Below are 25,443 nucleotides of genomic sequence, written 5' to 3'. Positions count from 1 at the left end.
ACATGGAATGGGGAAATGTCCCCATTATGTGTATTTATCCATTTCTACAGCATTTTGCAAAGATTTACTTTCCGTCTAAAAATGTCAATCTTGAATATAAAAATGACGAACATTTATCAGGTGAAGCTTGGAAAAGCAGTGTGATTCTCAATGCACTTTTCGACTGATTTTTTTTTATATTGCAAACAAGTCAAGCTAATGAAAATACTGCTTTAAATTCTTTTTGCAAAGTTAGATAGCGGGCCTTAGATTTGAAGGTCATAATTAACACTAACTAATGTACATGTGCAAGACTTTAAATGACTTTGAAACATTCAAATACGAAATAAAAGATGAATCTTGGTGATTCGCACTGTCCAGTGGGAAATAAATATGCATATTCAGGACAAGAACAAGTTAATGTAACATGAAAAATAACTTTACTTTTCACTTGAACCACACGCAGAGTCGGATTTTCAACAAGCTAATTCATAAAGGAGGAGTAAAAGATACCAGAGGGACATTCAAACTCATAAATCGAAAGTAAACTAACGCCATGGCTACAAAAGAAAAGACAAACAATAGTGAGGAAGAAACGTCAAAGAAATTAAAACCTACAAGCAACACGCATCCCAACAAAAGCTTGGGGTGATCTCGGCAACTCCGAAAGGGAAGAAAATACTGCTTCACATGTGACAACCGTCACGTTGTTCATAAGATAACAGTCCACCGAAACGGACATAGCATTATCACTTCGAGCCAATCAATCCTTTGATCAAACTCCTTCATGCTGCGTGCTAAGCGGAGAAGCAACAAATACAAATTCTAAAGTCTCCGTTTTCATCCAGCCGGGTTCCAAACTACGACCTCTCGCACTCGGGGTGATCACGCTACCACGTATTCGTGTATCCATCAAATTAAAGGAAAGTAAACGAGATAGAAATCAATGTTTTTTCAAGAGAAAACATAATTACAAACTGTTTAATGTCAGTACAGCACAAGTAGAAAATTTAAACTCTTGAAAATTACATATTAAAGCATGCACATTATTTTGAATAAAACATAATTGTACTGTTGCTGTTGAAACCATATGTTGTTCAACTGCTAGGTAAAATAGCCACAACAAATATGATACCTCATGTATATAACAAATCAAATCAAAAAAGAAAATGAGTTCTATTAGTTCCTGTATTATAGAATAAAATATCTGTTTCTTTTGACATATATAGCCATATAGATATGAGCTATATATGGTGCGTCTAGTTGTCATGTTCTTCGTATTTCCTGAAAATACATAAAAAAACAACGATTGATTTCGACCTTAAATGTTGTTAGTTGATGATTAAAGAAAAACAAATAAATATTATAAAGTAGTCAATTACCGATTTCGAGTTGAGTTTGCTAATAAAACGTCCAGATGTTTTGCTCAAATGAAAAATATTTAATTTGAAAAGAAGATAAATATTTAGTTTTCTCAGTGATATTAGCAAGCAAAGACAACGCGTTTGACATTTGATCCGTGAAGAGACATTTCCAGTCATTAATTCCACTTTCAATTTTTTCGATAAATATTTTGTCAAAAACTGACGTGGATACTTTTGGTACACCCTTTGGCAATTCTACTTCACCTTTATCGTTAAACATGAACATTCCACTTGTTGAAATCTTCCAAGGCCCCGCATGATTGGATTTGTAACACAGTTTAATCTTATTAGATACTTCATCCATTGTAAATCTATAATGTAATGGCTTGATATGTTTCCGTACATCAGCAATAAATGGTTGAAGCCAGTTCCTAATATCGTATTGCCAAATTAAGTTGCTTGGATTTGGTAAGAGATCCAAAAGCTCAGGGATTTTTTCTGCGTCATTTCGACGGAGGGAATCTACTATTTTGCTGAAAACCGGCGTCAATATCCTCATGTGTGTGTCCAACATACAGAAAAGAAAGGTGAACCTGCAAAAAAAAATATTTTCATAAAAAATTCTATCAAATTTTATATTGATTTATATTTTAAAACTGTCCACATTACGATTCTTGTATGTGCATTCTTTTGCTAATTGTTTTGACATTTCTCTGAAGCAATATTGCGACAGTCATGATAGTGGATGTATGTGGAGTATTTATATATTACACTTGATACATTATTTCAGGGACGGTGTTCCATATCATGAATTCAGTTATTCTAAAAATACGACGGGTGTACCTCGAGGAGCTGTTAACCGAGTTTTCCGGTGGTATTGGAGTTACTTTATATTTTTATGTAATGGTTTGTCTTAGTTGTTTTACTGTTGAATATTGAGATGATTTATTTTAATCGACTTTTCATTATGATTCTCCGTCGGTATATTTTCTCGCTTTATTATATCTTATTCATCATGTTCATTTGGATACAGTTATTCATGTTAATACATAATGATACGACCCTTATAAAAATGGTAGGAGGAATCACCGATCAATTCAGTAGGAACAAGAATGTGTCCTCAGTACACGAATGCCCCACTCGCACTTTCATTTTCTATGTTCAGTGGACCGTGACAATGGGATAAAAACTCTAATTTGGCATTAACATTAGAAAGATTATATCATAGGGAACATGTGTACTAAGTTTGAAGTTGATTGGACTTCAACTTCATCAAAAACTACCTTGACCAAAAACTTTAACCTGAAGCGGGACAGACGGACGAACGGACGGACGGACGGACGAACAGACGAACGGACGAACGGACGCACAGACCAGAAAACATAATGCCCCTCTACTATCGTAGGTGGGGCATAAAAATACGTGTGTCCATTGTCATGATTGTATTCCCTGAATTTTTTTAGATAGGAATTCTATTATCTAACAGTAGTATGATTACTGTGGGCTATAAGATATGAAATGTCTACCTCTTGAAATACTTTCATGTGCACCAGTAACTCGCAAAACGATAAAACATATTTATTTTTGTTTTCCCGCCAGCAGTTGTCCGCTTGAATATACAATACTGGAGGCAACGTTCCACCCTGCAAAAATTATAATTCAAACCTTAAACATGTTATTTTATTTATCTTGCTCATTCATTACTTGATGTGTCAAAACAGGAGTTTGTTGTCCACTAAATAGCTGTAGCTGACTAAAATAATTGCAAGTATATAATACTGCCTTAGCAAGTACAGTATGTCCAATGAACATACACACCAAAATGTGTTATTCCTCCCTACCGTGTTGCTTTTAGTTGCTTTGTCATCGTAGTTGTAATGTTTTCCCCCTTCTTGATGTGGTATGGTATATGCTATATTTGTAACATAACCGAATTAAACTTCGATATTAATTATGAAAAGACAAAATATTGGTTGAAATCCATGTTGCTTTTTGTATATCAAGATACATTGTATTAAGAATGTCCCAGACACCCGCAGAAGTCGACTTAAACACATACGTATGCATGTAAACACATATAAATTTTACATAGATTTTATATTCAATTATAATGCAAAATATTCTTTAAGAATACTAAACCACCGAGGCTGTACCATTTTAGTAGGCTTGACTTCTAACAGATAACAAAAAAAAAATTATATTTCTTTTTTTATGTCTCTTCATGATTAACCATGAACTTAATATGTAGTTCATCCTTAAAGTGGAAAAGTAAAGATAATCGGTTTAATAGATATTACTATCTAGTAATAGCACAATTTAGTCAGTCATAATGTGAATCTTTTCAGTCAATATAATTATGTATGCACAAAACTGATAATCTGTGTATCGCACTATTTCGGATCATTTCTACTGAGGGCTATTTGAAATTTTCTAGTTTGAATTGTTCTATATTTGCATTGTTGTTTTGTAATATTTATAGCTGATTATGGACATTGATTTTACTCATTGTTGAAGGCTGTGTGGTGATCTATAATTGTAATTTTTGGTGGCATTGATCTCTTGTCACATTCCAGCACTCTGCAATGGTGGTTTCTATAAATTTATCATTTATGATTATGAAATACATGCTTTTCTATTTCAAATAAATCAATACAAGTAAAGGCAAAGGCAGAGATAATCGTGTGTAAAATAGCAGAACAAATGTGTCGTCAAATAAAATAATCATTGTAAATGACATTAAAACAATGACATGATTAAACAATTCCTAAATAATTAAATTAACCTATACTGAGCCAAAAAAGTTTAGCAACACTTTTTTTTAAATTTTTTTTGGTTGTTTCTGGATTTTTTTTTAATAAACATCATTGATATAATCCTTAGTATTACCTGTATTTTTAAGCAGTCGTACTTTGTTCCAGGTGATTGATTTTGCGCCATTTTAGCTTTGCGCGTGTAATTGATGTTTTACCTTCTGTACCTGTACTTTTAAGACGAAATTTAATTTGTTTTTGCACTAACGTTCAGAAACACACCATTGGTAAGAAAAACACATAAACGTTTGAAAAAATTGCATGGGGCGTCAACCAGGCCTCTCCGAAAATGACCGTCAGATGGCTCTTGGAATGGTTGATGCTTGCATGAGTGTTACTGACGTAGTGGATCGATTTAATGTGCATAAGTCAACAGTTTATAGACTAAAAAACAGTTATCAACAAATTGCAACAGCACTGGATAGGTCAATATGTCGTAGACCAAAAACAACCATCGTCAAGGGAGGAGCGCTACATTCGCTTTACGTCAACACGGGACAAGTTTTTAGTGTCCACAACAGTAGTGCATTGACTAAGGGCAGCTGCTGGTGTACCTGCCAATATTTAAGTGATGCCATGAAAGCATGGTCGAGAAATTGATTTTGAATAACACAATACTCAATTCCGCTTTTTGACCCTCTCGCGCTCCATACAAAAAATATTCTAATGAATATGCGTGTTAAACATACATTTTGCTTCTCACATGTCATAATTCATAAAAACAAATATGTAACCCATAAAAAAACGACAACCACTGAATTACAGGCTCCTGACATGGAACAGGCACATACATACATAATGGGGGGGGGGTTAATCATGTTCGCGGGATCATAATCCTCCCCTAACCTGGGACAGTGGTACAACGGTACAACATGAGAATTTATTTTGTGACTTTTCAAAAGTAATCCGTTTTTTCTTCTTTATCCTGTTCACTAGCCCAAATATATTTATTTTATTTTATTAAAGAAAACCGATATGCAATGACTTTGTAAACTATGCTCAACAGCAAAATAAACTGACCATCGCCATTTTTTTTAGTACATGTCTTAGGCAGCAACCATTTCATTTTCGGGGGGGGGGGGGGGCAAACAATTGATTTTCCCATAAAACGACAAGACAAGACAAACTATTTTATTTTCTCAGTCATAAACGTGTACAATAGTAGCCTTTTATCTCTCTCGAGCCTTTGAATGTTGATTTTAAGAACGAAACCGTATTAAAGAAAATTGTAGTATGTTTCAGTAAAAAAAAAATATAGGTTGCTGTTGCTTTTTTTAACGCAATTTGTACTTAATAAAAGTATCTCCCATGCCTATCAATTATGCAATAAAAAAAGTATCACGCAAAAAGTAGAAAATTCTTTTGAGGCCTATTAGGTGTGAGTAAACTATGTTAATTTTCCTTTTATGACAATGCAGAGTGAACGAAGCATCTAGTAATAAAACATATCGGCTGCACACATCGATCAATTAGATTAATCATAGTTTTAATTTTGAATACCATATTATCTTCATAAAATGTCTGTGCCAAAAAAAAAATCGTTTTATAACCCCAGCTTCATAGTGCGTGATTTATGACAACTTGCCGCTGGGTGCGTAAATATTAACACCGATGTGAAGTGCCTACTTCTTAAAGCTTTTATATAAACAAAATAATTAATGCATTTGTACATTTTGATTGGAATAGGTATATTAATATTTCTATCTGTTATTAAAGGATTAACCACGATTATTGAGGGAAATCCTCTCGTTGTGAAAGTAGTTACTATCATGCATGTTAAGGAATTTTTGATTCTCGGACTATCATTTTTTTCGACATTCGATTTTTATCTCAATATGAACAATTTTGTTTTTAAATCCTGTTATTTTCAATGGGAACCCACAATAATTATTTAAAAAGTTCTTGCCGCCTCCACTTCCACAAAAAATGAATGGTCAATGTCTAATATAAAATCATTAATAAAATGATATCGTAAGATATGCTTTAAGTTTACTCGGGGGTGGAGAGGGGGCACTTACTATGCAATGAGTGACAGGAATGGGCCGCTGGAATAGGTTAAAATTTCTTGCTACATGATATATAATAGTTGATAAATTCAAATATCAATTATGGGTTCATATTATCACTTGCTTGATAATATCAGAAGTATCTGAAACAAATCAGATGCCAGTATTTATTTTTAATGCGGTTAAACCACAGTCGACTTGTAAATGCATTAGCTATTTGTCAAACTAATTAATCTCTATTATTCTAATGTAGTATTTCCACTGATGCTAGTCATAGATGCTATAAATCCGATTATTTTGACATTTGCACCTAATTACCATATCCAAAGGTTTGTATACATGAAACACTCTACCATTGATCAGTGGCAGATCCAGAATTTTTCACAAGCCGGGGCCCACTGACTGCCTAAGAGGGGGCCCGCTCCGGTCCTGCTTCAGTAATTCCCTATATCATAATCAACCAAATTTAGCATCAGTAGTCAGAGCTCATGTTTTGTCTGTTATTGTGTATATATAAGCCGACCCTAAACAAAATTTACTTACTTAGTACTTACTTTTCTTAATCTTACGTATACATGTATATGGGTTATTATATTTAGTTTTTAAAGATCATTAAAACCGAATATTTTTTTTTTGTTTCGATTTGTTTTGTTGTAATAATTCACTACGTCAATTGATAAAAAGCATCAATATAAATACAAACATGTTTAACCCCGCCGCATTTTTGCGCCTGTCCCAAGTCAGGAGCCTCTGGCCTTTGTTAGTCTTGTATTATTTTAATTTTAGTTTCTTGTGTACAATTTGGAAATTAATATAGTAATCATTATCACTGAACTAGCATATATTTGTTTAGGGGCCAGCTGAAGGACGCCTCCGGGTGCGGTAATTTCTCGCTACATTGAAGACCTGTTGGTGACCTTCTGCTGTTGTTTTTTTTATTTGGTCGGGTAGTTGTCTCTTTGACACATTCCCCATTCCCATTCTCAATTTTATTTCACATATTTAGACGTTATGATAACCCCTATCTAATAATTTCACTTTGACATTAGTTACATCGTTTATTGATTTGTTATGGCCACTTATATTTCTTATTTGCCGTATTGCTTCACCTATAATAAATCCTCGGAATACATGCTGTGATTGACAGCTACTTTTGTATTTCTGTGTGTATAGATATAATAATTAGTTTCTTTAAAATGTATTTCAAGGTCAAGAATGCCAGGTGTTGTAAATTATCAATTTTTACTGCGGATGAGGGCATTCCGGTGTATTGCTATCGCCTAGATTTCCATTACGTAATATTCGTTTTGGTTTTTTGAACCGATCTATAAACATGATGAAGACATCATCAAGTGCAAACTTATATTCCTTATCGCTTGTTAAAAATCCATTACTCATCACATACTTTTTTTGAAAAGATAAATTAATAATATTAAAATGTTTTGTTATACGTATAAACATTTAGTGAAAAATCATTCAAAATAAATATGCACACGCATGCGGTAGAATATCTCAAGAACGTTTGCAATCTTTAGCAACGATAACTCAACCATGCACTAGCACTGCACTATTATTAATATAGAAGAATAGAATGATATACAATGAAAATACACGTAACTGTAATATACAAGTATTAATATACTATATAACAATAATATACCTGAGTAATTATACGGATTTGTATCACGTACTTCAATATAATAGTCATTACGGTGAGGATGAATTCCCTGTCATTAATTTATCTACGCACGAACTTGTCCAAGAAAAAAATTATATCTGCACATAAAACCTCATTTTCAGGTATAGATATGGGGTTTTTTCTGAGACAAGTGCTTCTCGGACCATTCACAAGAACTTGCGGTCATCCGATTTTCAGTATTTCAGTATTTCGAACAGAACCCTGCATAACCGGATAATTTTGGGTCAAGGGAAAACGTTACGTAGCCCTAAGCAATAAACCATACAGGCCTCATTTCGTAGCATATTATGTTGAAGTAGATTTCATATTATAACTTAAATATTTCAAGTTAAATACAATGACGATGATGGCGGCCTAAGGCTTTTCGCGGTTTTATTTTGTATTTGTTTTTGTGCAGTAGTGTTGTGTTCAATTGAAATAACATATATTGTATACTGAGCATGTTTAGTGAGAATATAAAAAAGAAGATGTGGTATGATTACCAATGACACAGCTATCCACAAAATACCAAAATGACACAAACATTAACAACTATAGGTCACCGTACGGCCTTCAACAATGAACAAAGCCCATACCGCATAGTCAGCTATAAAAGGCCCCGATAAGACAATGTAAAACAATTCAAACGAGAAAACTAACGGCCTTATTCATGTCAAAAAATTAATGAAAACAAATATGTAACACATAAACAAACGACAACCACTGAATTACAGGCTCCTGACTTGGGACAGGCACACACATAAATAATGTGGCGGGGTTAAACATGTTAGTCATGTTAGTAACTCCGGAAATAATTATACTGAATCTGATCGTTCATGTAAATCATGAAACAAGACATTGAGGAATTAGCAGATGGGAATTTGTTGGGATAAACTTCAGATTTTGCGGTCATTAGTTATCTCGTACATTACTTAATAACTATCATGCAATCGTTGGTCATTTTATTTTCTCAGGAGGATTGATTACTACACAAATTGTCTGTTCACTACTGCATGGCTATGTAAATATTTCTAAATTAATAAACTATGGCATGAGAAATAAATCATACATGCAGAATACTTGCAGTTTTAATAAGTTAAATATTGTTTCTAGATAAACATTGTGGTCAAATCTATAGAGACAAATAAACTTATGACGCTTGAAAATAAAAAAAAAATCGCAAAGGCTTCAACGGAATAGTGATTTCTGCTGTCATTTTGAAAGCGTAATGTTGACTGTAAAATTGAATCCATGCATTTATCTGTAAAATACCGAATTACCAAAAGGATCAAACCATTTCTGTATTTACTATTTCATGACTTTGGAGATTATATTTTATCAAAGTAGCATTATATACCATGGAGTTTACAAAAGTATAATGTTAAAAAAAATTACCTAAACTTACTAAAAACGTATAATGTGTTATTTGTTCTTATTAATTTTGTTCACTATTTCTCCTTTAACAAACTAAAAGCACGAAAAGAGGCTTATAAAGATAGAAATATATATATTGTATTCAAACATTTATTATTCAACAAAAATTTAGAGTCCTGGGGCCTGGTTTTCGAAAGTATCATAAGATATGTCATAAGATATATCTTAGGACATATTTTATGATCATCTGATGACTATCGTATGATATGTCATAGGATGTAAATCAAAGCTGTCTTAAGAGAGTCGTAGCTTTAGTGCTCTTATGACTGTCATAAGTGAACATTATTTTCTAATATTTTAAGTAATGATTAAAAAGTGATATAAAAAATTAAAATGAAAAGTATGAACATATTAATATTTACGAATATTTTATTTCTTTCATATAATGGACATGAAATTTTATATAAAAAGGAATTGATATTTGACTTGAAAATTTGTTAAAAATTAGTTTGTGATAAATAATAAACTTGAACTTCGTTTTCGTGTATAATCATACTTTTTTTAAATGTGAATACTTTTTAGATTCGGTACATCGAGTACCCGCTTATCGAAATGCCCGTGCACATACGTTGATATAGTTCTATCAGAGATATATGTCTCTGGTTCTATTAACTATACTAGGAACTAAGTAATATGTATATGTATTATACAAAACCATGACTATTAGAAAAGAATTCAAAATTATATGTCGCAGGAGATTCAAATTTTAGTTCACGTAGTTGAGAAAAATAAAATCCTTACTATTAAGCTAACTGAGATACACAACAAATATTTGTATTGCAATTAACATGAAATTAAACATGAAAAGTAATTAAAATTTTAGTTTACAATCATAAGACCATCATAAGTCATGTCGCGAGGGGTCTTAAGTTTACCACAAAAGTTATGACAATTCGTAACTTAGGACACTTTCGAAAACATATCTTACGACTATGACATGTCATAAGACCATCATAAGACATGTCTTAGTCATAAGATACTTTCGAAAACCAGGCCCCTGACTTACTAAATTTTGAGGTAAATCATGACTGAAAACTGTAACAATAGCCTTTTATTGAATTATCAATTGTTTAGCAATAAGGTCTTTAAGTTAGTCTAAATATGTATATCAATTAAAAAAAACATTCAGATTGTAGTTTGGTCATGAAACTACGGTGGCAGAATGCGAACATGAAAGAAAAAAAAAAATATGTTGTTCCCTCATGATACTGTGTCGTTCCTTCAAGATGATATGTCCTTCCCACAAGATAGCTATCTCGTTCCCTCAAGATGCTATGTCGTTCACTTAAGATACTATGTCGTTCCCACAAGATAGTTATCTCGTTCCCTCAAGATAATATGTCGTTTCCTCAAGATATTATGTCGTTCCCTCAAGATACTATGTCGTTCCTTCAAGATGTTATGTTGTTCCCTCAAGATGCTATGTCGTTCCCTCAAGATATTATGTTGTTCCCTCAAGATGTTATGTCGTTCCCTCAAGATACTATGTCGTTCCTTCAAGATGTTATGTTGTTCCCTCAAGATGCTATGTCGTTCCCTCAAGATACTATGTTGTTCCCTCAAGATGTTATGTCGTTCCCTCAAGTTATTATGTCGTTTCCTCAAAATACTATGTTGTTCCCTCAACATAGTTTTAACATTGTATTGATATTGCTATGTTGAGGGAACGAGATAACTATCTTGAGGGAACAACATAGCATCTTGAGGGAACGACATATCATCTTGAGGGGAAAACATCGTTTCTTGAGGGAAAGACATAATATCTTGAGGGAACGACATGATCTCTTGAGGGAACGACATATCATCTTGAGGGAACAAGATGACTATCTTGGGGGAACAACATAACATCTTGAGGGAACGACATCTTTAGGAAACGAGATATTTATCTTGTGGGAACAACATAGTATCTTGAGGGAACGATTTGAAAGATCGTCGAGTCCAGTTCGTAAAATGTATGCATTTGTTTTTTGAATGAAGTGAAGCGTTTCCTACGGTGGCAGAATGCGGCCATGAAAGAAAAAAAAATTATGTTGTTCCCTCAAGATACTATGTCGTTCCCTCAAGATGCTATGTCGTTCCCACAAGATAGTTATCTCGTTCCCTCAAGATACTATGTCGTTCCCTCAAGATAGTTATCTCGTTCCCTCAAGATACTATGTCGTTCCCTCAAGATAGTTATCTCGTTCCCTCAAGATAATTATCTCGTTCCCTCAAGATACTATGTCGTTCCCTCAAGATGTTATGTTGTTCCCTCAAGATACTATGTCGTTCCCTCAAGATGATATGTCGTTCCGACAAGATAGTTATCTCGTTCCCACAAGATACTATGTCGTTCCCTCAAGATAGTTATCTCGTTCCCTCAAGATACTATGTCGTTCCCTCAAGATAGTTATCTCGTTCCCTCAACATAGCAATACAATTATATTGATTTATTCTTTATTTCCAACTTCGAAACGGTGGAGTAAAGACGTGGAGTTACTTTCAATTCACTTTTTTATCAAATGCGGAACAATGCAAGAACGAGAAATTAAGAGCACCGACACGAAACAAGGAAAATAAATAAGGGGAAATACGAAGCACGCACATCGAACCAAACACGAGAAAACGAGAAATAAAACACCAAATTACGAAAACACGTAAAATGAAAAGGCCGAAAACGTTGCACGAAAATAACCCTTTACCACCCTCTTAGAAAATAAAATTAAAAATGAGCCACAAAATGTTTTATCATCTCCTATTCCTGGATTTCTAATACATAAACCTAACTGTTTGTGTTGTACATGTGCATATGTATGTAATCAGTATCTTCCTTAGATTTAATTTTTAAATGTTAAAAGGGTGAAAAATAATTCCTTTTCTGTGTATCCATAGCAACATTCTGCATTTATTTACCATAAAATATTGCAAAAAGGGGGTAAACATGCATGTCACATATCCCCCCAAAATTTGGATCAAACTAAAATTTCAATGCCTTTGAGTGATACCTTTTTAGACACTGTTTTCATAAATCTTCCTAATGATCAAATAAAAAATGGATATCTTTCGCCTAATTTTTTCGTAAAATCTAATCACAAAGTTCGTGCGACAAAAAGTTGGAAAAAAACATTACAAAAATTGCCGGACCAATGTATGGTATGGACATACAAATACGGACTGTCATACAGAAAACAGCCTATATTACATACATTATATGATCTTGATGTTCATATAAACCCAATACGAAGGCTATTTTAATATTCAGCTATCCAAAAATGAATTTTATTGCACACTAGCTCTTATATTTGAAAAATCCTCAGGGACTCCGGGATCGGGTGTTTTTAAGCTCGGGATTTCGGGATTGACCCTTTCGGATCCGGGAATTCTTTTTTTCGGATTACGGGACGTCGGGATTTACTTTATTTAAATTCGGGATTTCGAGATTTCGTGTTTTTAAGCCCGGGATTTCTGGATCAGGACCCCTCCTATCCCCTCTCAGTTATTCTCTTGAAATACTGAATTATTATATCATTATTATTATGCAAATATTCTACTTTTGGGATCTGGCCACGTCTACAGTTCCGCTTCGAAGGGCGAAATGAATAATATATCAATACAATTTTAAAATCTTGAGGGAACGAGATAATTATCTTGAGGGAACAACATAGTATCTTGAGGGAACGACATAGTATCTTGAGGGAACGACATAGCATCTTGAGGGAACAAGATAACTATCTTGAGGGAACAACATAACACCTTGAGGGAACGGCATAGTATCTTGAGGGAACGAGATAACTATCTTGAGGGAACGAGATAACTATCTTGAGGGAACGACATAGTATCTTGAGGGAACAACATCAATTTTTTTTCTTTCATGGCCGCATTCTGCCACCGTAGTTTCCAACGAGTTTTTAAATCTAAATTATTTTTAAACAATCTATAGCTCCATTCGATCATATTTTTCATCTCGATATCCCTTAATTTTATTCAATATATATATTTTCAAAATACAGAAAAGAAGATTAAGTTTTGTTGAATCGACCATGAGTATAGTATGTGATATTTTTTTCTCATTGTTAAAGCCTGTAAATCCTTACGACCGCTTTATTGTAATGCTTTTGCGCCACTTTGCACACAATGCAGTGATTTGTTATGTTAAATCTACGCAAAAAAAACCAAACCCAACAACATTTAACTTAGAATAACTATTTTATAACACTAATTTTAAAAAACGTGCATACATAAAAGTAATAGTTATGAAAAAAAAACATGTCGTCATATATTTATTCTTTACATGTAATATCTTCATCAGTCGTTCTGTTCATTTTTTTTAAATACTGTGCCATGTCACACATCAGATCTAGACCAATTACTATAAAACATACCAAAAAGTAATTATGCTGTTTTACCATGATACTATATAGATAAAATTTCTCTGAAAAAAGTTTAATACCGTAAATAAAAGTTAGTTTTCTTACGCTTTTGTTTTGTATGTATTTGATAGCTAGCACAGTATTACATGTATTATGCATCATACTAGATGGTTGTTTAATGGAAAGAGTTTTAAAGTCGAAAATAGTAAAACACTCATATATACACTAGCTTTCATTCATTTTATAACACGGATATCATTTAATATTAAACGTTTCCGGGCAGTTGAAGAATCAAACCACATGGGATCTTTCTTGTGTAGCTGAATAAAGGAGTGGTGTAGTGCATACACCTTTCAGATGATGTAAAATGTAAAACCAATTGACAAGTCGATTACTAGTTATTGTATTGATATATGTCAGAGATAATATAGTTTCTAATGAACGAACGAATCATTGTAAATGTAAAATTACTGATCTTTATCTGCGATGAAAACTCAAGTTAAAGCTTGTAGTAAAAATTATAACAACATTACCACATCTCGCGTCTGAGACAGTAAACATATTATGATACAAACACAAGCTATTTTATCGTAATCATAAATAAACAATTATGTATACTAGTATACAAAAATCTGGAAAACCAGATAGGTTCATTATACATGCACCTAAACTGGCCATTCGTTAAAGAGCGGAACAAATGAATACCATGTAATACTCTATGCTTATTCGTATTTATACATTAATTCATAAAAATCGTTTGTAAGTGAGTAAAACGTTTTTTAAGCGTCTTAGGATGTTTATTCATGTTGTTTTTAGGATTTTTGCAAGATATTCGGAATTCTCTGGGTTTTTTTTATGTACTTTCCCAAAATATTTTGCCCGTTAACCCCTACTTTTATATATTTTCATAATGTTATTACACAAAGTTCTATTTAAAAATCTAATAAAATCCTTGTTATTTTTTTAAAAGTTTTTGTAAGAAAAGGTGCAAATGTTAAATGTATGAAAAAAATAGAGAGAATGATTTCCCGCCAAATTTTCAATGCCCTTTTTTTATATTAGTTCACGGATGATTTTGGCAGTCTAATTGTTTTACCTTTATTCCTCCTTTATTCATAACCATTCTTATTTTTATTTTAACTGTTGCTGTGTGCAAATTAAGGACAACCGATAGACAAATGCAATAACATCAATAATTTAAGACCTCATTAAAGATTAAAACAAAATTAAATTACATTAGACACATTTAAAACTTGACGGTGTCACCGTCAAGTTTTAAATGTGTTGAAATGTGTCCTATCGAATAAATAGAATAGAAGAGAAGAGAAGAGAAGCAGTGGTGGATCCAAGGTTTGAACCCCCTTTTTTGGACGATAAATGCATTTGAATTGGGACATGTAGTTGGACCCCCCCCCTTTTTTTGTCGTGGGTCAAACATAAGCTTGGCAGTACTAGTAGAGTTTCGTATCAACATTGCTACCTTTCCAATTTAAAAACATTAGCATAATAAATATCTTTATCACGCTTAAGGACTATAGTCAACTTCATGTGCTACATTTGTACATTTGACTTTTTAAGATATACGCATTTAAAAGATGATATATTCTAAATGTACACACGTTTTATGCTCTTAGATAGCAAAATAATTTTGTGATGACTTTAGCCATTATTGAAAGCCCTGTCAGTAACTTTTGCAATTTAGCAATTTTAGACAACATAGACATTCTATCGTCTTTATTCATTGCAATGGAAAAAAAGAAAATGTTCTGTACCGTTGACAGTACTAGAATCACATACTATACATATGTATTCTGCGTGCAGGGGTATCAGGATGCATCTGTCTAGTTATATTTGTAAAATGTTAGGGAGCTACCATTTGATTTTTATGGGGGGCGGGGGAAGGGGGGGGGGCTAGGATGAAAAATCTTGTCCTGCATTTTTTTTTAGTTTTAATCTCTGTCCTGCCTTTTTATTTTTCACTTTATCCGGTCCTGCTTTTTTTTTCTTAGTTTATCCTGACTTTTTTTTACATAAATTGTCATCCTGACTTTTTTGCAAGAGTCTCATCCTGTCTTTTTTTTAACTCAAAACTCCTGTCCTGCCTATTTTTTTCAAATTTCATCCTAGCACCACCCCCCCCCTCCCCCCATACAAATCAAATGGAGGATCCCTTATCTAGTATAAGATGCATCTGTCTAGTTCTATTTGTAAAATGTTATCTAGTATACGAATAAATACGTTGCCTTGAAGGATACTTAATAATGGACAGCTATACAGTACAAACTGCTACTTTTTTTGTATTTCAAAATTTCAAAAACATGCAACTAAACGTTAAGCATGCAATTATCAGTTAATCGATCAACGTTTTTAAATAAAGTTAAACGGTGTTTGTATATTCGCTTATATTATATTTCCTTTATCCTGCAATCAGCCAACTATTGTACAAACAACAGGTACACTAATATTTTTGTTGTTGCTTTATTTCTACTTGTTCAAATTAATGTTCTGTTGTCCGACTTCCATATTGAACGAGCGGTAATGCGGATATTCCTTTTTTTACGTAACAGTTAATTTTTGGGGTCCGCGTTAAGCTACATGTCAAATTCTTTGAAAAATAAGGGACACATTTTTTAGATTTTATACAACTAAAATTTCAAGTGAATGGTGTAAATTTCAGGATAAAAATAATATACGTTTATTTTCGGAGAAAACAAATATAAGTACTTGCTACGAGTCTGAGAAAAGCTCGGCGAAGTTAGTTTTTCGTCATGTTTCGAATGCTCATACACATAAGTTGTATATTTTCCGACAATGTACATATATCATATATCTATCACACTCGGGGAGAAAATAGATACATGCGTGGAATGAAAAATGTGCTGAAAATACACGTTTGCAATATTGGAAATTCCTTTGTGGTTTTAAGGAATGGTAATACTTGTTTTACGCACTTGAACGTAACCTTTATTGCTTTTTTTTGATAAAGTGTATATCATATTATGCGTACATTCGCCATGATAACGATTTTAATTTGAAAATAAGTTGAAATAAAATTATACATACCTGTCCCTTTTCTGTCTCATCTTCGCTGTCGCTAAATACGGCATCGGATATCATAAGCATTGAAAGAAATAAAAAGAACACATTTTAAATTAGGAAAACCATGGTGGAATTATAAAATCGACGATTATTTCAAAGTACACATCTAGACCGATGTGGGCGTGTCAAATACCGGCTGTTTCAAGAGAAGGGTCAAATTTTAACTGTGATTGACATGCAGGCTAGGGTGAGAAGTATAAATTAGTGTGAACATATTATTAATTAAACACTCATTGGTAGGATATTCATTAAGGCAAGTTGGGACATTGTATTAAACAGTGGTGATTTTTATCTTGTGCTTGGACGTTTCAAATGGGGAATAATAAAATATATCATACCTGGAGGATTAGGATTTTTTTTAAAAGGTACTGTAGCTTAAGTTAACTTAGTCTTGGCTTATGCCAATGCAGAAAAAAAATGAGAACGATTTTTTTTTTATAATTTCACATTTTTCTAATTTAAAATTACATTTTTCAATACATTTTGTAGTTTTGATTGACAATTATTTTTAGCGTTTGGGCAATCAAAAGCTGACATCCACTATAATATTATAGCCAAAAGTGATGAAAGTTGCATTAAACACCAACAAGTAATCAATAAATCTTATAATTTCAACAGTTCATTAAAATTCACTTTCAAGAAAGTACATTTTGCTTGGTTTCAGTTATTGTTTTAGAAATGTTAAAGACTTTAAACGTCATTATCCACCAGGGTGCGATAATGACCGGAAATGGTTCAGTACTGGTCATGTGTTAACGAGAAATTTTATTTTTCTTAATTGACGAATTTAACAGGTTTTCTTTTTCAGATCACCTGGCCCAAAGGGCCAAGTGAGCTTTTCCCATCACTTTGCGTCCGTCGTCCGTCGTCGTTAACTTTTACAAAAATCTTCTCCTCTGAAACTTCTGGGCCAAATTAAACCAAACTTGGCGACAATCATCATTGGGGTATCTAGTTTAAAAACGTGTCCGGTGACCCGGCCAACCAACCGAGATGGCCACCATGACTAAAAATAGAACATAGGGGTAAAATGCAGTTTTTGGCTTATAACTCAAAAACTAAAGCATTTAGAGCAAAATTAATCTGTTTATCAGGACAAGATCTATCTGCCCTGAAATTTTCAGATGAATCGGACAATCTTTTGTTGGGTTGCTGCCCCTGAATTGGTAATTTTAAGGAAATTTTGCTGTTTTTGGTTATTATCTTGAATATTATTATAGATAAAGATAAACTGTAAACAGCAATAATGTTCAGCATAGTAAGATTTACAAATAGGTCAACATGAACGAAATGGTCAATCGACCCCCTAAGGAGTTATTGTCCTTAGTAGTCATTTGTAAATTTTTACTAACATTTTCCACTGAAACTACTAGACCAAGTTCATTATAGATAGAGATAATTGTAAGCAGCAAGAATGTTCAGTAAAGTAAGATGTACAATCACATTTCCATCACCAAAACACATTTTTGTCATGAATCCATCTGCTTCCTTTGTTTAATATTCACATAGACCAAGGTGAGCGACACAGGCTCTTTAGAGCCTCTAGTTTCATTTTGTTTCAAAATAGTCTACTATAAAAGATACATTAAAAATAATAATGAAGGCAATATATGCATTACTGAAAAGATCAAATCTAGAAGTTTTGTTATAGCACTATATACATGATATATAATAATGACTTTTGCGTTATAGCCAATTATTTCAACATCTAAAATAGATGTAGCAAGAAATGATCAACAATACGCAATCTGCACATAAGTTACAAATACTCAAATTATCAGTAACAGGATGAGTTTTACCAATATTTTACGTTTTTAAGGAAATGCGAATGCGAAAGCTATCCACCAGAGTTCAAAGCATTAAATTGGTAGTAAGCTAACTTTTCCTATAATCTTGAAAACTACAATAGCTAGAAAAATTTAAAAGGTGAAACAATTTTTAAGAAAAGGAAGATATTAATTCATTTATGTTGTTGTAAAATTGGCATTGATGCAATTGTACTTTTAACTATATTTGACTACAAATATTTGCCTTGAAATGGGTAAATACGTTTGCCCTTAAAATGTCCGATGTAATTGCGTCCTAGATTTTAAATACATGATATACATCAATTCGCAAAGCATATATTTTTTTCTAAATATAACTGAACGCGATCAGGTTCAAGGCTTTATGGTTTTTGTTAATACTAATCTGTATTGCAAAATTACACCTATAAGAGTCAAGCAATACATTTCGTTGACTTATTTGAATATTTCAGGTTTTAGGAGTGGATGGAGAGGTTCAAAGTGTTCAGCTTAAAGATTTCGATACACAGAAATCCTTATTTAAAGACCAGTTCAAAGGGACTTTATTTTCAAGATCAACCTTCTTAAAGGCGTGGAATCATATCCGTGGTAAGACTTTTGTTAGTCATTGAACATGTAGAAATTAAATGGTAGCTTCCTTAGTAACACAAATAGATAAAAATAAATAGATTAATTTAATTCTTGAATTTGACAGCAATACAAGAAAAAATAAAATGACCTGGGATTTAGTAAGCTTAATATGTATCTAAGATAGCTACATAGTTTGATGAAAATCCAAGTTGATTTGAAAAAGTTATAAAAAAAATTAAAGATGCCTATCTGAATTTATATAATAATTTTAATTTTTACCTATTGTAAAATTAAATTCTTTCATTTCACAGCAATAAAATAAACTACCTAATAAGCTTGAATTTTGTAAGATCAATATTTAATTTAGTTAAATGGGCTGATTTACACCAGTCAAAACTAAATTTGAAGGTCAAGACTAGTCGAGACAGGTCGAGACTAGTCAAGACAGGTCGAGACAGGTCGAGCATTGGTCAAGACCATTTCAGACTACACAAAGATCATCAAGTACTGAATCAGACTTATTAAGTAAAGTCGAGACATAGTCGAGTACACTAAAGTACAGTTAAGTACAGTCGAGACAATGTCGAGACTAGTCGAGTAAAATGTGTGCTCGATTTTACTGGTCGAGCACAAAAACTGGTCAATTCAGACTCTGAGCAGTTTGTAGTGTATGCTTACTGCTGATTGTGCGGTTAACCTTTTTAATATGATAAATTGAACCTCAAAATAGGATTTTATTTGTAAAAATGTGACAGTTTTTATCAAAACAAAATATTATTTTGATAGGAAACAGAGATGACAATTGAGCTCGAGTCAAGAACTTTACATGCAAACGAGGTAAGTTGAGGATGAACTTAGGTGAAATTAAATAAAGCAAGAATTTAAGATTGTTACTATTACCCGGAAGAGCATTAGATAAGCCTCAAAATAAGCTAAATACATTGAAATGTCATGGAGCTCATTTCGAGATATTTGATTTTTTTAAAGATGGCCGGATAAGGCTGACTCGAACTCTGTATATATCTGTCTGACAGGATTTATCTGACCTTCACCTCATCATGCTCATTGTCATCATATTTTAAAATGTCAAGTTTATGCGATACTTGTAGTTAGAGCTTATTCTTTAATAATTTCCTCATGAAATCAGTGATTAGTGAATCGGACGAGACGTTTCAGTATGTGTGGTTAGTCAATTAAACAAAACACTGATTACTTTGATTTACAAACTCAATTATTTTCAAAGGAAATGAAGATACCTGAGAATCAGATAAACATCAGATCATTGGAATTAACAAATGTGAGTATGAAGTATGAGTATGTTTTATTTGTTTCTGCTAGTCCCATGTCGTGGATTATGAAATAATTTACTGAAACTTAGATTACAAAATTGTAATGCCTTGGGCAAAGTGAATCAGTGAAATATATAACATGTGTATGAAATGTAGTTTTAAGCTATCAACCGTTATATTTCTGTCTTCTCCGCAAAATATCAACGAGCACCTAAAACAAAAACATATATTTATATTATTTTTAAGTTCAGATTTGCACGTTGTGTTATAATTCAGCTTTCTTTGGAAAACCGGTTGGGATCCAGTTCGCGGAAAAGGTGGGGAGGGGGTGTAAACCTGGAACATCATGATACATTTGCATTTTTTGTGAACTTCAAAAATAATCTAATAATTATTTCCAGTAATGTGTCATTGCTGGAATGATTTCACACTTAATTGAAATATTTGTTTGTTTTTTACTTGACGTTAAATTGGGCCACATTTGTACATGTTAAATGTCTGTCCCAAATCAGTAATTTAGTGGTCGTTTTGGTTGCTGTTTGTGATCTATGAAGCATTTCTATTTATCGGCCGTTGATATTCACGTTTAAATTTGTATGCCCCACCTACAATAGTAGAGGGGCATTATGTTTTCTGGTCTGTGCCTCCGTTCGTCCGTACGTCCGTTCGTTCGTCCGTGCGTCCGTTCGCTTCATTTTAAGTTTTGACCACAATTTCACGGTCCACTGAACATAGAAAATGATAGTGCGAGTGGGGCATCCGTGTACTATGGACACATTCTTGTTTGACATTATGTTAAATCGTATTTTTTAAGCTTACACTACGGCATATGATTGCTTATTGTTGAATATTGTACAGTAAAATATAGCTGCTTACATCCAAATCAATTTACGTCTATGTGATATTGTCACTAGAAATCATACCACATCTTTGTATTCCTATTTAGTTTAAAACATATCATTTTAATAAAATTAAAAGCAGCATTCAAACAGAGGTGAAATTCTAAAGAAGATTAAATTGTTTAAATTTTTTTCTCAGGATTTCGCAATGAACGAAAAAGTAATGGGCTTCTGGAAACTGGAGTAGAAATGGTATAATGCAACAGTCCTAGAAAAAACTAAATCAGGTAAACCATGATATACATTAAAGAGAGATTACAAAAGAACGATGAGTAATGAGTTGATTGATTGTCAGGTAGTTTTTTTTGTTGTTGTTTAAGGCCACAGTGTGCACTCTAGGCTATATCATAGATATAGGAAGATGTTGTATGTGTGCCAATGAGACAAGTCTCCATCCATGAATTTTTTTATAAAAGTAAACAATTATAAGTCAAGGTATGGCCTTCAACACGGAGCTTTGGCTCATACCGAGCAGCAAGCTATAAGGTGTCAGACCACCAATTACTCCCTCAAATTTAGAACGTAAAAGTAGGCCTACTCGGGACAAAAAATAGTGCATTTGATGTCATTGTTTACTTAAACTACACAACAAATTTGCAGAAATGAAACTTTTGGTGAAAGAGAAATATATTAAGACCATTTTGAGCCCAAATTTACTTGTCTATGAGTTGAAATAAAAAATTGAGGATTAATGCGCTCCATAGTATACTAATTTAAGATTTCAAGAAAACCAGGGGTTATTTTTAGTGGTACATCCATTCGGAAGGTCTCTTCTTTCTTATATGGCTTTAAAGGTATGTCGAAAATTGGAATGAAGAAGGGTGATACCTGTACGATTCAGGACATACCTGGTTTGTAAGAGGTTAAACTTAAGATAAAAAATTTAGAAATCTATGAAAATTGCAAAATTTGGTTGAACAGATAGGGACTTTTAATTGGTGGTCTGACACCTTTTATAACGGGCCCAAAAAAATTACTAGTGTTAAACAATTCAAACAGGAAAACGAAGAGCGGTCTAATTTATATAAAAATGACCGTTTGCATTTATTGGCTGAGAAAATTGGCGTATCTGGAGAGAACACAGAGCATCACATGTCCAATCAACAGAAACAATGCACATATCATTCGAAGTAAAAGACTCACTAAGGAGTCAACATTTCGATAAAGTCTAGGGAAACATCATATGAAAGGAAAGATGTATATATGTTTGATCTAATTGTATATGCATAATTTGTGTTTGGTTTTCTGTCCCTTTGATTGGATAGTCTCTATCTTACAGGTTACAAAGTCGTATTTGCAGACGACAACTTAGTAAGAGTGTTAGGTCTACAGAATCTACGACAAAAGACATCGAGATGAATTCAGCTGAAGGTGTTTTGTTTAACAAAACACTTTCATATATATATGAACTTACAAGAAACTCACAAGTCATCTGATAATGTTCTCAAAACAGGATATAATAAACAATATCAACAACAAAAGGAAGCTGTATTTCCTTGTCCTTGAACAAAAGACATTTAACATCAGTCAAATGATCCTATATATTTATACATGTATACAAGAATGAACAAGGTTATATATGTTATTTAATTTATATTGGGACATTATCATAGTATCTTAATGACAAAAAAACAAACATTCACATAATTAGCTTGTTTGGTCTGAATGTGCTTGTAATTTAATATGACAAACTGTATGTAGAATAAGAAGTAATTATCACACAATCAATGAGACAACATCAACGACGAAAATAAATAGATGAAAAAGTATGCAAAAATCATCAACAACAGATAGATGTGCGTAGAATCGCCAAGTGTGTTACAACATTATGCACATAAAGCTGTTCAATATAGTTGCAATATTAAAATATGTAACAATGTGTCATAAAGCACTTTTTATAGTAATTAGTAAACACAATCCTAGCATATTAAAATTTATGATGATGTACTTGTGCAAGTTATTGAGTTTCATCATTAACAGAATTACTTTTATAAATTCACTAAAACATAACCACCGTTTACATACAGGATAGATATTTTCTGAACATCAACAGCTTCAGGAAAACTATTTGAAATTTGAAAATATCGATATTTGGTATAAAAAATTGATTGGAATTGATTTTTAGTAGTGCGGTCGGTAGTGTCTGCTTATTACATTTTAAACAACCATAGATTTAAATTCCTTGTTTGTGTGCGTTTTGTGGTTTTTGTGGTTTCGTAAGAATATAACAATCCCTTGTGTTTTTGTGGGTTCTTGTTGCTTTGTCTTTGGTTTTCTATGTTGTGTTTTTACTATTGTTTGTCTGTTGGTCTTCTTTTTAAACCATGGCGTTGTCCGATTATTTTCGACTTATGAGTTTGAATTTTCTTCTGGTATCATTTGCCTCTCTTTTAAGGAGGTCTGTTCCTAATGATGACGATTTAAAGTAAGCTCCTCGTGTTTAAAAGCAATCTGTATTCAAAACATTCTGCCTTCTTCATACGGATAACCACAAAATATTCAAACATTTTGTCAGGAATCTGATGTACAGTAGATGTCGTTTGTTGATGTGGTTCATAAGTGTTTCTCGTTTCTCGTTTTTGATATAGATTAGACCTTATGTTTTCCCGTTTTAATGGTTTTACGCTAGTCATTTTGGGCCTTTTATAGCTTGCTGTTCGGTAGGAGCCAAGGCTCCGTGTTGATGACCTTTTTATACCTATAAAGTTGGTTTTTTTTACAAATTGGGACCTGGATGGAGAGTTGTCTCATTGGTACACATTTGTTTCATAAGTAGTCAACTGTCTAAACACTGTCTAAATTTCACGACTTGGGATGACAGTTTTAGTACATACAATAATTTGATTTGCCGGAAATTTGAATCGTATGAGATTATGGGGAAATTTCCCCAATTTGAAGTCAACAATATCTAATATGAACATGATGAGATTATGGGGAAATTACCCCAATTTGTAGTCAACAATATCTAATATGAACATGATGAGATTATGGGGAAATTTCCCCAATTGATAGTCAACAATATTTTCTATGATTTGAACATAATGAGATTATGGGGAAATTTCCCCATTTGATGGTCAGCAACATTAAAGCTTGTATTTTCCAATTAATAATCTTATCGTGGGAATTCGGCATTCTGATGTTTTTGGTTGTAGATGTGAATGTGGGGATATTTCCCCATTCTAATGTTATTGGTTTTATATGTGTAGTGTATGTGGGGATTTTCCCCACTGGTACGTTTTTCAATTCAAGAATACTAGTTTTCTTCATTGAGTGGGGAGATTTCCTCAAATTTGATAAAATCATGTAAGCGCATTTCCATTAACTTATAGATTTGTTGACAAAAAGTGTAATTCAATTCACATCGTCAACCGAATTTGAAACCACAAAAAAAAGAGAATAAAAGAGAAATTCTCTTTTTCAAATAGAATGCGTTATGTATTATTTAGCTGAAACACATGTTTTATTTTAGCAGAAACACATGTATTATTTTAGTAGAAACATATGTATTATTTTGTTTGACCATGATATGCTGTAACTGCAAGCAATAATCACAATTATTCATCATTTGCACATTTGATATACATGATATACAGCAACAAATGACCACCACTAAATTACAGGCCCCTAACTGGAGACAGGCACATATATATATGTGGTTTGATTAAATATTTTTGCTGGTACCATACTCTCTCTCCCCCTAAAAGCCAGTGGTGTAACAGAACATCATAAGAACAAACTATGAAAATCTGTTAAAAAGGGCATTATTCAATAAATAAATACAAAGCAGAAAAATAACTTGAAAAAACATTAACCATTAATTAACATTTGTAAGTTGAATTTCTGAACAAATTGTACTAGTTCAGGATTTTGTATTGTTTGACAGATATTTAATTCTTTTTATTTTATTGGATTCTTTAAAATGTTTACCTTTATCATGTTTGTCACTTTTTAATGATTTTATGATGCCTTTTATTCTCCTAACATAATACATCCAAGTAGAACGTAGTCATGTTTGTCTTCCATATTTTCATTGTCCTTGACATTATTTTTGTTATCCATTTGTTTAGTGTTTTTGAGCTTTTGATTTTTCTATTGGATAAGGGACTCTCTGAATTGCATTTTTCTTAAAGTTTGGTGTCTTGTTCATTTTACTTTTTTCAT

The 25,443-nt window shown here is 32.8% G+C and overlaps 3 long non-coding RNA genes across 4 annotated transcripts; 2 read left to right on the top strand and 1 right to left on the bottom strand.

The window, feature by feature from the left end:
* Nucleotides 1-466: 466 nt before the first annotated feature.
* LOC143054815 (uncharacterized) lies at nt 467-16,834 on the bottom strand. The gene is made up of 4 exons (XR_012971830.1): nt 16,684-16,834; nt 2,870-2,986; nt 1,608-1,936; nt 467-1,263 (listed from the first exon to the last, which is right to left on the bottom strand). It is a non-coding gene; the product is annotated as an uncharacterized LOC143054815 (long non-coding RNA).
* Nucleotides 16,835-17,041: 207 nt separating this feature from the next.
* On the top strand, nt 17,042-20,392 carry LOC143054816 (uncharacterized). Of its 2 annotated transcripts, XR_012971832.1 has the most exons (4): nt 17,042-17,084; nt 18,977-19,112; nt 19,881-19,931; nt 20,338-20,392. It is a non-coding gene; the product is annotated as an uncharacterized LOC143054816 (long non-coding RNA). The 2 variants fall into 2 exon arrangements; XR_012971831.1 differs by lacking the exon at nt 17,042-17,084 and having other exon boundaries at nt 18,924-19,112.
* A 1,046-nt stretch (nt 20,393-21,438) lies between these two features.
* Nucleotides 21,439-23,161, top strand: LOC143054814 (uncharacterized). Its single transcript, XR_012971829.1, has 2 exons — nt 21,439-21,509; nt 22,562-23,161. It is a non-coding gene; the product is annotated as an uncharacterized LOC143054814 (long non-coding RNA).
* Nucleotides 23,162-25,443: the final 2,282 nt, after the last annotated feature.

Source organism: Mytilus galloprovincialis, chromosome 12 (assembly GCF_965363235.1).
Source record: "Mytilus galloprovincialis chromosome 12, xbMytGall1.hap1.1, whole genome shotgun sequence".
In the NCBI taxonomy this organism is placed as follows: domain Eukaryota; kingdom Metazoa; phylum Mollusca; class Bivalvia; order Mytilida; family Mytilidae; genus Mytilus; species Mytilus galloprovincialis.
The sequence above is the reverse complement of the archived record's forward strand: the minus strand, read 5'-3'. Positions and strand labels throughout refer to the sequence as shown.